Consider the following 12,582-nt stretch of genomic DNA (forward strand, 5'->3'; position numbering starts at 1 on the left):
AGGGGGTCAAATTTTATTCACATCCTGTCGCAGTCAGCTTGGGGTGCTATAACATAAAATCAGATTAGGTGTCTTAGATCCAGAAATTTGGTCCTCAAAATTCTGGAGCGTCAAGTTTAATGTTCTGGCTGATACAGTTCCTTGTGAGGGTTCTCTATCTGGCAGTATTTTTGCTGTTTGTCACTTTCTTTCTTTGGTTCATACACATGGAGAGAGAGGGATCCCTCTGATGTCCCTTCTAAGGACACTGATGGCATCATGAGGGCCCCGTCCTCATGAACTCATCTTATCCTAGTATCTCTCAAGGACCCCCTCTCTAAATCACATTGGGAGTTAGGACTTGAACATATGACTTTTTTGGTAGCGGGAGGCTCAACCATTTAGTTCTTAGACTTTCTCATATTTATATACTCTCTCCGAGAGACAGACCTACTTCAAAATTTATCAGTGTGAATTTTCACTTTCATGTAAGAAACTCACATGTTATTAATGTTGTTTGATCTTGTATTAAGATCTGATGACTTACTCTTCACCCTCCTTGTCCCATTCTTAAAAGCCTTGTGACTCCTTCTTTCCCACTGCATTTGGGACCTCTTGCTTAACTTACTCTGGAAATCCTCTAAGTCTACTCATATGGTGACCCCCAATTCCCTTATTTCTCTCTTCCCTACTTTCCATGACCCTTGAGAGAGCCATTTCATGGCTTTGACCATGTGAACCTTACCTCTACTGACCCTGCCAGTCTGACCCCCTCTAATCTTGTGAACCACACCTGGCCCCAATGTCTCCTACTCTTGATGATCATGTGATTTTCATCCCAACAAATTCCATTTCCTCCTCCTCCACTGCTTCTGAGGGCTTCTCCCTCATTGACCCCAATCCAATGACACTGTAATCTCCATAATCCTGATCCCACATTGATGGCAGCTTTACTCTTCTCCACTGCTATCACAGAAAACCTCATTCCTACATAGTTATATGCTCTCTATATCAATGTACTTCTTGCTAGTTTTTTTAAATTCCTTCAGCACAGCCTCTTCATCTCATTTAATAATCATTCTGCTTAAATGCCTGAAGAATTTGCCAAATAACTTTTTAATTTATATACAACAATTTTGGATTGAAAATAAAAGTTAATGTATGATAATTCTTAGTTAAAGGCAATTATAAATTCATTAACCAAATTAAAAGAAAACATTCAGCAAACGTTAACTGAGCATAGCTGTTTTCAAGGATGCAGTCATGGGAGAGACAGGCACTATGCTATGTAGGGTTTCTGTTTCAGTCATCATTTGACTATGATCATATTAGGAGGATCTTCCAACTCTTACTGAGACTATTTTCCAGAGAAAAATAGGGAAACTATACTGTTCAAGAACATCTTTGCTCTCTCCACTAATAACACAGAAACCCATATTCCTACACAGTTATCTTTTTTTTTCTTCCTGTTCCAGGATTTATTTTGAGGACATGAGTAGTTTGACCTCTAACTGAGTGTGTTTGAAGCCCTTTGATGAACAAAGGTAGCAGAATCAGTACTTTAATCTCCAAACACTGAGGACCCAAGTTTTGGACTGCTGTTCCCTGGATTGGTTCTTTTTCACTGGCGATGGAGTGGTAGACAGTGTGCCTGTAAATTGAAGCCAATGGATGCTCTTATGTCCAATATGAAGCAATTACCTTCTTTGTATCAGGACTTATTTCACTCATCAGCTTTGAAAATCCTACATAAGCCTTTGTTTCAGAAGGTTTAGGTGTTCAGAATGGTGATTTATTTCCCCTTGGTTAGTTTTAGAGTGTTTTTCATTTTTATTCTGAACATAACCCTATGGTTTATATTGTGTGAAAAGTCTCAAGGGTGCCTCTTGATAAGAATTTCCTTGCAGTTTGATACAAAATAAATTCTTATCAAAATATCAGAATCTAAAAACTGTATATTCTTTGATATTTCATTATTAAAGGAATAATTTTTAAAATCATTAGCGGTATAATCAAATCTGACTTTGTTCAAGGCCTTGATTAAAATAGCCCTTTTAACCTGCTCGTAAATCTTGTTCCAAAAGCCAGTCAGACTTTCTTACACTTGTATACATATCAGGCTTTGAATACTTAAGCTTTTATGAACCATTTTATAAAGCATTCACAGGGAACTGCGAAGATGCTAGGGAAGAAGAGGGTGACAATTCAATGAGAAAAACAGTTATTTGATTTCTATTTTCTACATTTGCTTGATAACATTTCCTGAATTGATGCAGGCTCTTACTTGGACAACTTTGTGTTATTTTTTCCCCAGAACAAAATATGTCTAAATATCGCTATGCTTTAGAATTGTCTTTTTATGAATATTTTTCTATTCAAGGGTTGGAAACTTTTTGTCACAATTTCAGAGATGAGAAAAAATAGGCTTAAAAAATAAAGGCGCCCTAGCTAGTTTGGCTCAGAGGATAGAGGGTCAGCCTGTGGACTGAAGGGTCCCAGGTTCAGTTTTGGCAAGGGCATATGCCCGGGTTGCAGCCTCATTCCCCAGTAGGGGGCATGCAGGAGGCAGCCAATCAATGATGTTTCTATCTCTCTCTCCCTCTCCTTTCCTCTCTGAAATCAATAAAAATATATTCAAAAGAAATAAATAAAGGCAATTTGTAGGTCCTAGCCAAGAATTGCTTAATGGTTTTGAAATAGTCATACAACTCATGTATAGAAATTGGTAGCTGTCTTCAATAATTTTCATTTCCCTCTATGAAAATGATTCTCTCCAATATTTTCTATAACATCATAGATTTTAAAATAAAATATATTTTGAATAATAATTAAAATATAAAGTAGTTATTTTAAATATTATTTTATTTTTATAATAAGTTCATATATTTTAGTAATTTGTTAGTTAACCAGAAAAATTGACACAAAAAATGAAGTCTTTTCACCAAAAATTTCCAACTCTTGAAATGATAAATGATTTATTTTTAAATTTTTTATTTGAAAATGTAAATAATGTAGATTGTAGATTGTCATTGTGAAGAAGAGGTATTTTCAGATTGTTCAAATACTGTGACTCTTGTTCAGATTCTGGTACTCTTTTGTGGGAATTGAGTATTATTGCTTTTTCAAGTCATCAAGCACATCTTTCTTTGTGATTTTGGCCCATGTATCCGGGATTTTACCTTTACCTATAAATTTTTTCTGGTATTTTTCTTCTAGGTTTGATCTGAAGTGACAGACAAACCATTTCCAGTATGGCTGGGTGGATGTGTCTGGGGTGATGCTCCATGTGGCATATTCCCCTCCTGCCAGTCGATAAGTCTTATAGAAGAATCGGGGGATCTCATCACCTCTTAGTCCAAATTTTTGATCACTTGCTACCAAAGTAGTACAGAAATCAAGGATCAACTCTTCTGATTTGTAATATCGCCATCCATTGACAGCTTCAGGACGGTGGAAGGGAACACTGTGGTCTCCGTCATGGTTAGGGATTGTGTTTGTACAGATTGCTCCACAGAAGGGACACTGTTTCCAGCAGCCACAGAGATGTTCAGAGAGCATTTTCTGGATTTCAGGAACCATGTCTTCTAGAGGCTTACTCAAACACTCCTGTTCCACTTTGATCATTGCGGGATCCAAAGCTTCACTCATGGCTTCTTTGAGAAACTCAATATCTTTTATCTCCTGGTGTTCAATGCTCACCAAGTCTTTTCGTGGGAAGTTCAAGTTACTCCCCAGGTGATCACAGAACAAATCCAACCACCCAGACACAGTGCTGCTTTTATCTTTGGCTATTGCTGTGGATTCATGAATAGCTGAGAGGATGGCATTCTTAAGGTCACCTATACTTGTTTTTAAAAAAGTTTTTATTTTTTTACTTGTCTTGTCTAAACAATATATTTTAATTTGGTTTTGAATGTAATCCTTAAAATATGATTCTGGATTATGAAGATACTTCCAATAATCATCAAAATTTTCGTTTTCTGCCAGGGAGATAAGAACGTGCTTCTCTAGGTTAGCCCTGTTTCCACTGAATGCTGGGCAGGTAGCTCGCATGTCCCCAGCAATTTTAGGGGCCATTTTTTCCCAAATCGTGTTGGAGACAGCAGGAGTGAGTTTGTGCCATAGAAAATCAACAAATTCTGTGACTGAGATTGCTCCTTGACAAGAGATCTTAAAGCTCATGAAGAAATCATTTTTCTTGCTTTCCAAATAATTTACAGGATTATTGGCTGTTTTGAATGCCATATGCATCTCTTTGAAATTCTCAGATGCTCTATGGAATAAAGACAAGGAAAAGTCAATTTTGTATTTAGTTGTAAATGTGTATCTTTCTTCAGTGCATGTAGATTTCACCTCCTCTTCTATTATTTTCAGGATTTCATAGAAATAACTTTTATTGTAATCACACTGTTGCTTCTGAAGATTTTCAATAGTTTCAATATATCTTGAAATAATGCGGTCAGTAGTCCTATTTATGGACTCTTTATCATGTACTTCTAAGTTACTTGTATTTACTGATACATAACACCATTTACTTATTTTGACATGTTCTTCATAATTGATTTCAAACTCCGTTCTAGCCTTTGTCTTCACTATATTCGCAATGTTTGTCTCCTTTTTAAAATAGTCCAAAAGGATGTTTTCAGAATCCACATCAATGTCAGGCTCTGTGACTTGAGGGAGATTTGAGGACACATCATTGACCCATTTTCTCCAAAGCTCACTGAATCTGACATGAAGCTCTTTGTCACTCAATTCCTTGCCCTTTACAGTTAAAGCCAATTTTTGACTTCTTTCTAATAATTCCTTTTCATAATCTGATTTTTTGTTATCCAGCATTTCTTGATTCTTTTTATAACTAATATGTTCCTCGGCTTTACTTTTGCTCTCTAAAATAAGTGCCTCTTTAAGGTGTATTAGTTTATTTTCAAAACTTGCTTTCCACTGAATCATTATGTCATTCTCTGGATCTTCACTAAAATATATGTCAAGTTCTTGCTGGATGGCTTTATATTTTTCTGTAACTGGAGCCTCGAGTATGCTTGCTGTGAGTTTCTGGATTTTTCCATTCTTAATCTGGTTGATGAGCTGGTGCTGTAAGTCTAGCACATGACTCCTCAGCTGCCATGTCCAGGAATTATACATGGTTTCCAATTTGCTCATGGCCATGACCTCTCGGGTGTTCCTGAAACTGAAAATAAAGTTCTCATTCACCAGGGCTCTCCACAGATCTTGAACTTGTAATTTCACATCTGAGATCTTCATGATGCTTCCCCTAGACTCCTGTTTGGCAGCCATAAGAATTCTCCTTTTCAGATTCTGGACATTGTGGCTGTAGCGAGGATTGGGAGGGGCCATTGGCGGATTGCCATCCCAGAGGTGAGCAAAGTAGAAGACATCAGTATTGACATCAAATTTAATGATATCACCAAAGCGGGTTACATCTGAGCACTGTTCTTGCTCAGCTGCTATTGTGGCCATTTCATCTAGTCTCTGCTCTAACTGCCTCCTTTCTTCCATAGTTTGATCTTTAGCTGTGACTTCCCCCACATTCTGATGGACAAAAAGGCAACTTGGGGAGATTTTTACTTGTTTCATCCTCATAAACGCCTGAACAACTATTTGTAGAATATCTTGCATTTCTGATGGATTTTCTCCAAAAATGTTGATCAGAGTCAAGTTTCCAAGTCCAATGACAAAGGTTGCCAACTCATTGTCACGATTTTTGGACTTGTTACTGAGTTCTGGGGCCCGAAGTCCTTCTGTGTCCACAACAAGCACAAAGTCAAAGCCCAGTTCCTTTGTGAAAGTCTCCTCAACCTTCAGGAGCTGCATGTAGGCCCCCCGAGTACACCTCCCAGCACTGACGGTGAACTGCAGCCCAAAAAGTGCATTCAGCAGGGTGGACTTCCCTGAGCTCTGAAGGCCAAGGATGCAGAGAACAAATAGTCGTTTGTTTCCAAGTTTCTCAGAGACCTTGTCAAAAAGAGCTGCCACCCACTTTAGAGGCACATATGAAGCATCCCCATCCATCAGCTCAATGGGAACACCAGATATCATCAGATCTGCAGCAATCTGGGGGAGGGAGAGATAAAGGATATTTTTAGTGGGGGAAGCTTCTTCCAGAGCTTCATAGATCTGGCCAACTTCTCTGAGAAGTTGCTCAATTCCCAATGTACTGTCACTAATCTCTTTGGAGATAGCTTCTATCTCTTTTTGCCAGCGTTGGAGGTCAGTGCTCTTGGGTGCCTTTTGCTTTTCTGTTTGTATCAGTGACCACAAATTGTTTTTCTTTTCATTCAGTTGTTCCAAGTGTCCTGCAGTCAGTCTGTCCAAAAACACACTCAGCCATTGCAAAAAGTAGTGTGCGGTTTGAGTTTCTGAAAGACTTTGGAGAATTTCAAGGACAGACTGCATTAATTCATTGAGAGGAAAGGCTCTGGTCAACTGTTGATTCCGTATTCTTTGTTTTTCTGTCTCAATCTCACTCTTGTGTTGTTCAATGCTTCGATTCCCTTTTTCTCTTAGATGATAGAGTTCTCTGTCCTTTTTACACCAAAGATGCCACAGGTGTCCCTGAAGGGGCAGTAAGTTTTCCTTCACCTGAGATATATTTAAGTCTCTCAATAGAGCTATTAGGACCTCTGAATTTTCTCTGGCTTCCTTGCAGTCTCTCTGGTCTTCGTCAATAAGGAATCCTTGCTTTCGAGCAATTGGGGCACAGTCCTCTAAGCTGAAAGCTATGTTTGAGAGCTCCATCAAACGTCTGGTTGTAGTAACAAGCTCTTCTGTTAATTCTGCTTCATTTCTGTTCCGGATTCCAATGATGACTTTTTTATTAGAATTACTGGCCATGGTTTTTTCTTTGTTATCAAGTAAACAAATCAAAGGTCTTGGTGACTGACATAGATCATGAATAATTTTTCTGTTTTCTTTATTGTCATCAGAAGTTGACAAGAGGACAACAATGAGAGAAGAGACCTCCTGCAAGAAGGTGAGTTGCTTCTTATGTTCCTTTGCATCTCCATGGAGATTGGTGAAGGTCACACAGTTGTCAAATCTGTCATCATCTTCCCCTGCAGGGCAGAACCAGCAGATTTCCACCACTCCCCCCATCAAGAGACAGTCTTTGGTGCTCCCTCTGCAATGTCGGTGGAAAAAGACATCATGTTTATGTTTACTGAGAAGACAGTTCATGATCTGAGATTTGGAAGCAGAGAAGCCATTTCCAACTCTTATAAAGGACACAATGGGAGTAGAGACATGACACATCTGCTTATTCTTGTAATTGATCTTCTCTCTTGGTAATTTCCTTGCTTCCTGCCAGCTCCTTCTAATTTGACTGAGAGACCAGAGAGAGAATTCAATTTGAGAATTGCAGGGATTAGGTATGAGAAGAGGGAGTGCAAACTGGCAAATGGAAAGTTTAGACAAAATATACTGTCTGGCAAAATCATCTGCACAATGAAGAAGTGCCATCTGAATATCCATAGGGTGAATATGGGGCCTAGGATTAGTATCTGAAGGATTAGTGGGAGTATCCCTATCTTCAAACAGGTTTTCATATAGATCAAATATCTCATTTTTCTTATTAGAGGCACTTTGATAGACATGATTCTGTGTGTTTTCACCATCTCTGAAGACAAGATATCTCATTTCATAATCCAACATCAATAGCTTCTGCAAGAAATAGGAAGGAAGCTCCCTTTCAGAGCTGGGCTGGGTGTTGTACACACAAGTCTTGTTGATTAGATGGAAGTTAGCTCTGCTCATCCTTTTTGGGTAGTAATGTTCTAGGCCTAGATGCTGGAGTAATCTCTGGAAGGCTGTACCTTCTATATCTTCCCAATTACTATTTCTATTATCATGTGGTTCATGGGATTGCTTCTTTTTATGGAAAATACTTTGCAAGGTTTTTCTTATCTCATCCATTTGGAAAGAAGATATGGTAGCTTCATAATTACCATCAATGAGCAATCTTAAGTTTTTCTCTAGGTTTTCCCAGTCCTGATCTGCTCCAGGTTTGGAGAGGACATGGACAACTTCTTTTGACAAAAATTGGCCCATGAGATGCCTTATGAATGCCAAGCGTTGTGTTTTCTCCTCTGGAGAAACAGCCATGACTCCGATGGTAGCTGTCAGACCTGTGAGCACCAGGAATGCCTGAGCTCTGTAGGTACAAATATTTTTGAGCTCCTGGTATTTATCTTGGGCAGTTTGCATTTCATGCAGTAGGAAGTCTAACTCCTCACATCCTAGGAGATGCTGAAACTTACTGTGGACCACATGATACCCTGCACCAGCTGCAATGGAAAGTAGCAAGAGCTGTGTGTCTGGCTGCTCTGTTTTTTGGAGGTAATTCAAGAAGCAACCAAGAGACAAAGTGACCTCATAAGTGGCCTTTCTTTGAGCTTCTTCCACTGTTTCTGCAGTCTCAGATTTCACTTTCACTTCCATGAGATCAGTCTGGATTTTCTTTAAGATTTTAATTAGTTCAGAAAATTGGGTGATGTTGATAGGCTCCTGCTCTGACTTTGACTGGGAGAGCCACTGTATGATGGAATGAGCCTGAGGAAAATTATTCACTTTGTAGATGTGAGGATCCAAAAGGCTGTGCAACTGAGATTTAATCAACTTAGTTTCATGGATGGAAGAATTTTTGCAAAAGTTAACAGTGTTTACCAGAAAGTTCTGCAGACCCCAGTCTGTGAGGCATATGTTAACCCAAGAATCATAACTTTTTGTTTTTTGAATCAACATTTGCATGAAATTTATCAGTTTTTTAAGCTGGTCTTTAGGATCAGATACCTCCCAAGATTTCACATCCTCTAGGAAAACCCTAGCCTCATTTTCAACACTCAGTAAGTCTTCTCCAGCCTGGATCTGGGCAGTGATGCCAGTCAGAGCAGTGTATCTATCCTTCAGGAAGCTAGCTACCTGACATGGATCCTTAAAATCACTTCTGTGGTTGGAGAGGATGATGTCCCAAACGGGCACCAGCTGAAGGCCCCGGTCAATGACATTCCAGGTTTGATTACTGGCAACTAGGCCAGCTTTCCATTGGAGAAAGCCATTTGCTTCTGGTGGGCCACCTGTCTGAGCCACAGATAATTGGACTTTGGTTTGGAGATTTTGGAAGGTTGTGCTTTTGGTGTTAGTTTCTGAACTAGAGTGTGACCCATCCGCACCTGCAGCAACTTTCACTCCAAAGCCACTGTAGCTTCCACTTATGAAACTGTTCAGGGCCTCTGCTGACTGATGTTTTACTTGTTCCAGCTGCTCAGTCAGGAAACCCTCTGATATGGCTTTCCACCAGTAGATTCCTCCCAGATGTAGTGGGCCCTGGTTAGCATGAGAGCCAAACCTGTGGAAGAAAGCTTCAGTCCTGTGCCTTAGCAAGGGAAGACTGTATGTGTCTGCAGGCTGATGCAGAAGGTCATCAATGCATTTCAGTTCCTGGAGAGCAGCCTTGGAGAACCAGAGCTGATCCATGGGAAAGTGGCAGGAGGCAAGTGGGACATAGCTGAACTTGGTAGAGCAGAAATAGGAGTGCTCAGAACGTGATTGTTGGGTTTCCTTGGATTCTGAATGTTTGCTGTGGTCCATACCATCTTCCACACTAAATCCCCAAGGTCCGCCCTTGGCTGAGGCAATTACATTGAGGCCCAGCTTCTCTATCATCTGGGTGAACATGGATTCTACTTGAGAAGATGTAAATTCCCAGGTTCCCATTCGCATGCTGTGCTCAGGGCCAAAGAGTGAGAACTCCTGGGGGACACTGAGTAGCTCTTCTCTCTTCTCTAGAAGGTTCCTGTGGGAGCTGGTTTTATAAATTCCCTGCAGGGCCAGCCCTCCAGATGCCCATCTCAATAGATCTCTATCTGAGAGGTTTTTCCTATAAGACAGTGTCCTTTCATTGAGGTTGAGTTTTCCCTCCATATTTTCCATGGCTTCTTGTAAGTATTTTTCGGAGGGTGGCCAATACTCATTGGGGAGCTCCTTTGCCTGCCTCAGGTCTGTCTTTCCCCCCCCTCAATCCCTCTTGTCGTTGCCTCTCTTCTGATTTGGAATCTCTTTGCTCCTGCAGCATTTGCTTTCCCTTCTTCTTCTTTTCCTTTAAGAGTTTTTCCTGAGACTCCTGTAACTATGAAATGCTATTTGAGTGTGACAGGTTGAGTAGCATCTGCAGGGCCCTATTCTCCCCGGGGTATTTTGCCTGGGATTTCAGTATCTGGAATTCTCTTTCTTCTATATGTTGTAAGGCCTGGGCATAGCTCACATCAAGGAGTTTCTGCAGCTTTGGCAACCAGTACTCAATATCCAGTCCTACTTCTCTCAGCATCTCTTGGAGATCTTGCCTTCTTTTCCCTTTGAGAAGGGGCTAATTAGAGGGGGACTTTGATGGGTCCATGGCTGTGGACAGAAAAGACAGTTAGCCTTTGGTAGTGTCATCCACATGGCAAAAAAGTTGAGAGTACTAACATGCAAGTCTTTGTCCTCCATTTCTTTCATTGTTCCAACAAATGATTATTGCTTACATTTTTTTGGTGTGTGTGTGTGTGTGTGTGTGTGTGTGTACAGGATATCTTTGTGGGTGTTCTCAACATGGACTGCTATTTAGTTGCCAGGTGAGTTGCAATTTCATAGCCTAGCTTTTGGCACTTTCTATTACACAAAACCAGTTGTAGGGAGAGCATTATGTGAGGGTTGCCATTTGAAAATGTACATTTTTTGATAGCTTGATATTTCTTTTAAAGACAAGAGGGATAACACCAGTTATTATTCCTCAAGTTGTTTCTATCAAACTGTGTTGAAAGGTTTCCTACCTGTCTCTGTTATTTCTTATGCCATTTCATGGTATTCATGTACTCTCTTGTCTTTTAAAATGTAGGAGATTATATATATAATATCTGCTGAAGTTCCAGAAAGATATCTTAGCTGTGGGGGTTGCCACTGAGAACTCTGTGGTCTAAACCACAAAATGGGAACCCCTAGGAGAGAGCAGCAGAACTGAGAAAGGTGCCCATGTAACATCTGACTGTGTAAAGCAGCATAGTTGCTGTCTGCAAAGGAGAGATGGCTAGAAATGCAGGGAACTTTTTCAAGTGCCAACACAAAACTTTTGTGTGCAGACTTGAGCTCTGGCAGAGGGAGTACAGAGTGGACTGGAGCTGTGTGAGGAGAGCCAGAGTTTAGAGCTCTGGAGTTAGAGATTTGAGGGAAGACACCCTGGTTTTCTGTGCTGAGTCTTTCCTCATGCTGTGGAGGATATCTTTCTCAGGTAGACTTTTACTATCCAGGCAGTTTTTGCCTGTGAGAAAGACAGTTACCCCACCCTATTGGAAAACTCCTTACCCCACCCTGTGGAGTTTCTGAGGCCCATTAAGAGACTAAGAATAACAATTAGCCTCCAGGCAGCAACAATTACCCTGCCCCGTTAAAAAACCTCTCACCCCACCTACTCAAGACTGAATGCAATCAGTCTGCAAGCAGAGGTGGGTCTCTGGAGGCTTTGAGTCTTTTCCTGTCTAATTAATCAGAAACAGCATTTGAGCCTTAGCTGGTTTGGCTCAGTGGATAGAATGTTGGCCTGTGGACTGAAAGGTACCAGGTTTGATTTCCCTTCAGGGCACATGCCCAGGTTTCAGGCTAGAACTCCAGCGGGGGTGTGAAGGAGGCAGCCGATCAATGATTCTATGTCATCATTGTTGTTTCTATCTCTCCCTATCTCTGCCTTACTCCATGATCTATAAAAATATTTTAAAAAAGAAACAGCATTTGACACTGTCCTGCACTAGAGATTGGGAGGCATGGCAGATCTATCTAATACATAGGCACAAATCCAATCAGGCAGCCAAAATGGGGAGATAAAAAACAACAACAACCCCCAAACAAGAGAACAAGAGAATTCTCCAAAAGAAGCACTAAATGAAATGGAGATAACAAACTTATCAAAAAATATAAAAACAGAAATTTATCAGACATTGAGTTCAGAATAGTGGCAAAGACACTCAACTGCATGAGAAAAGATATAGTAACCTATGAAGAAGGACATAGCACTAACAAAGAACACAATGGAAGGAATACACAGCAGATTAGGGGAAGCAAAGTATCGCATCACTAATTAGACGATAGGGTAGAAAAAAATCATGTAATCAGAGAAACAAAAGGAGAAGAAAAACAATTAAAAAACAGGAGGACAGCTTAAGGGAGCTGTGGAACAACATAAAACGTAACAATATTTGCATAATAGGTGTGCCAGAAGGGGAAGAAAGTGAGCAAGGGATAGAGAACGTGTTTGAAGAAATAATGACAGAAAACTCCCCTAACCTGGTGAAGTTACAAGTCCAGAAGGAACAGAGATTCCCAAGGAAGAAGAACTTGAACAAGCCCATGCACAGGCACATCATAATTAAATTGCTGAAAATAAAGACAAAGAGAGATACTTAAAGGCAGCAAGACAAAGACAAACTGTTACTACAAAGAAGCTCCCGTAAGGCTGTCAGCTGATTTCTCATCAGAACCTCTACAGGCCAGAAGGGAATGACATGAAGTAATGGAAAGCAAGGATCTGAAACCAAGATTACTATATCCAGTTAGGCT

General features: G+C 40.3%; 1 pseudogene; it reads right to left on the minus strand.

Annotated features, from left to right (window-relative positions):
- Positions 1 to 3,090: 3,090 nt before the first annotated feature.
- Positions 3,091 to 10,390, minus strand: LOC102419780 (annotated as a pseudogene).
- Between the last annotated feature and the right edge of the window lie 2,192 nt (positions 10,391 to 12,582).

The sequence above is a fragment of the Myotis lucifugus genome, unplaced genomic scaffold (assembly GCF_000147115.1).
Source record: "Myotis lucifugus unplaced genomic scaffold, Myoluc2.0 scaffold_656, whole genome shotgun sequence".
NCBI classification, from domain to species: Eukaryota; Metazoa; Chordata; class Mammalia; order Chiroptera; family Vespertilionidae; genus Myotis; species Myotis lucifugus.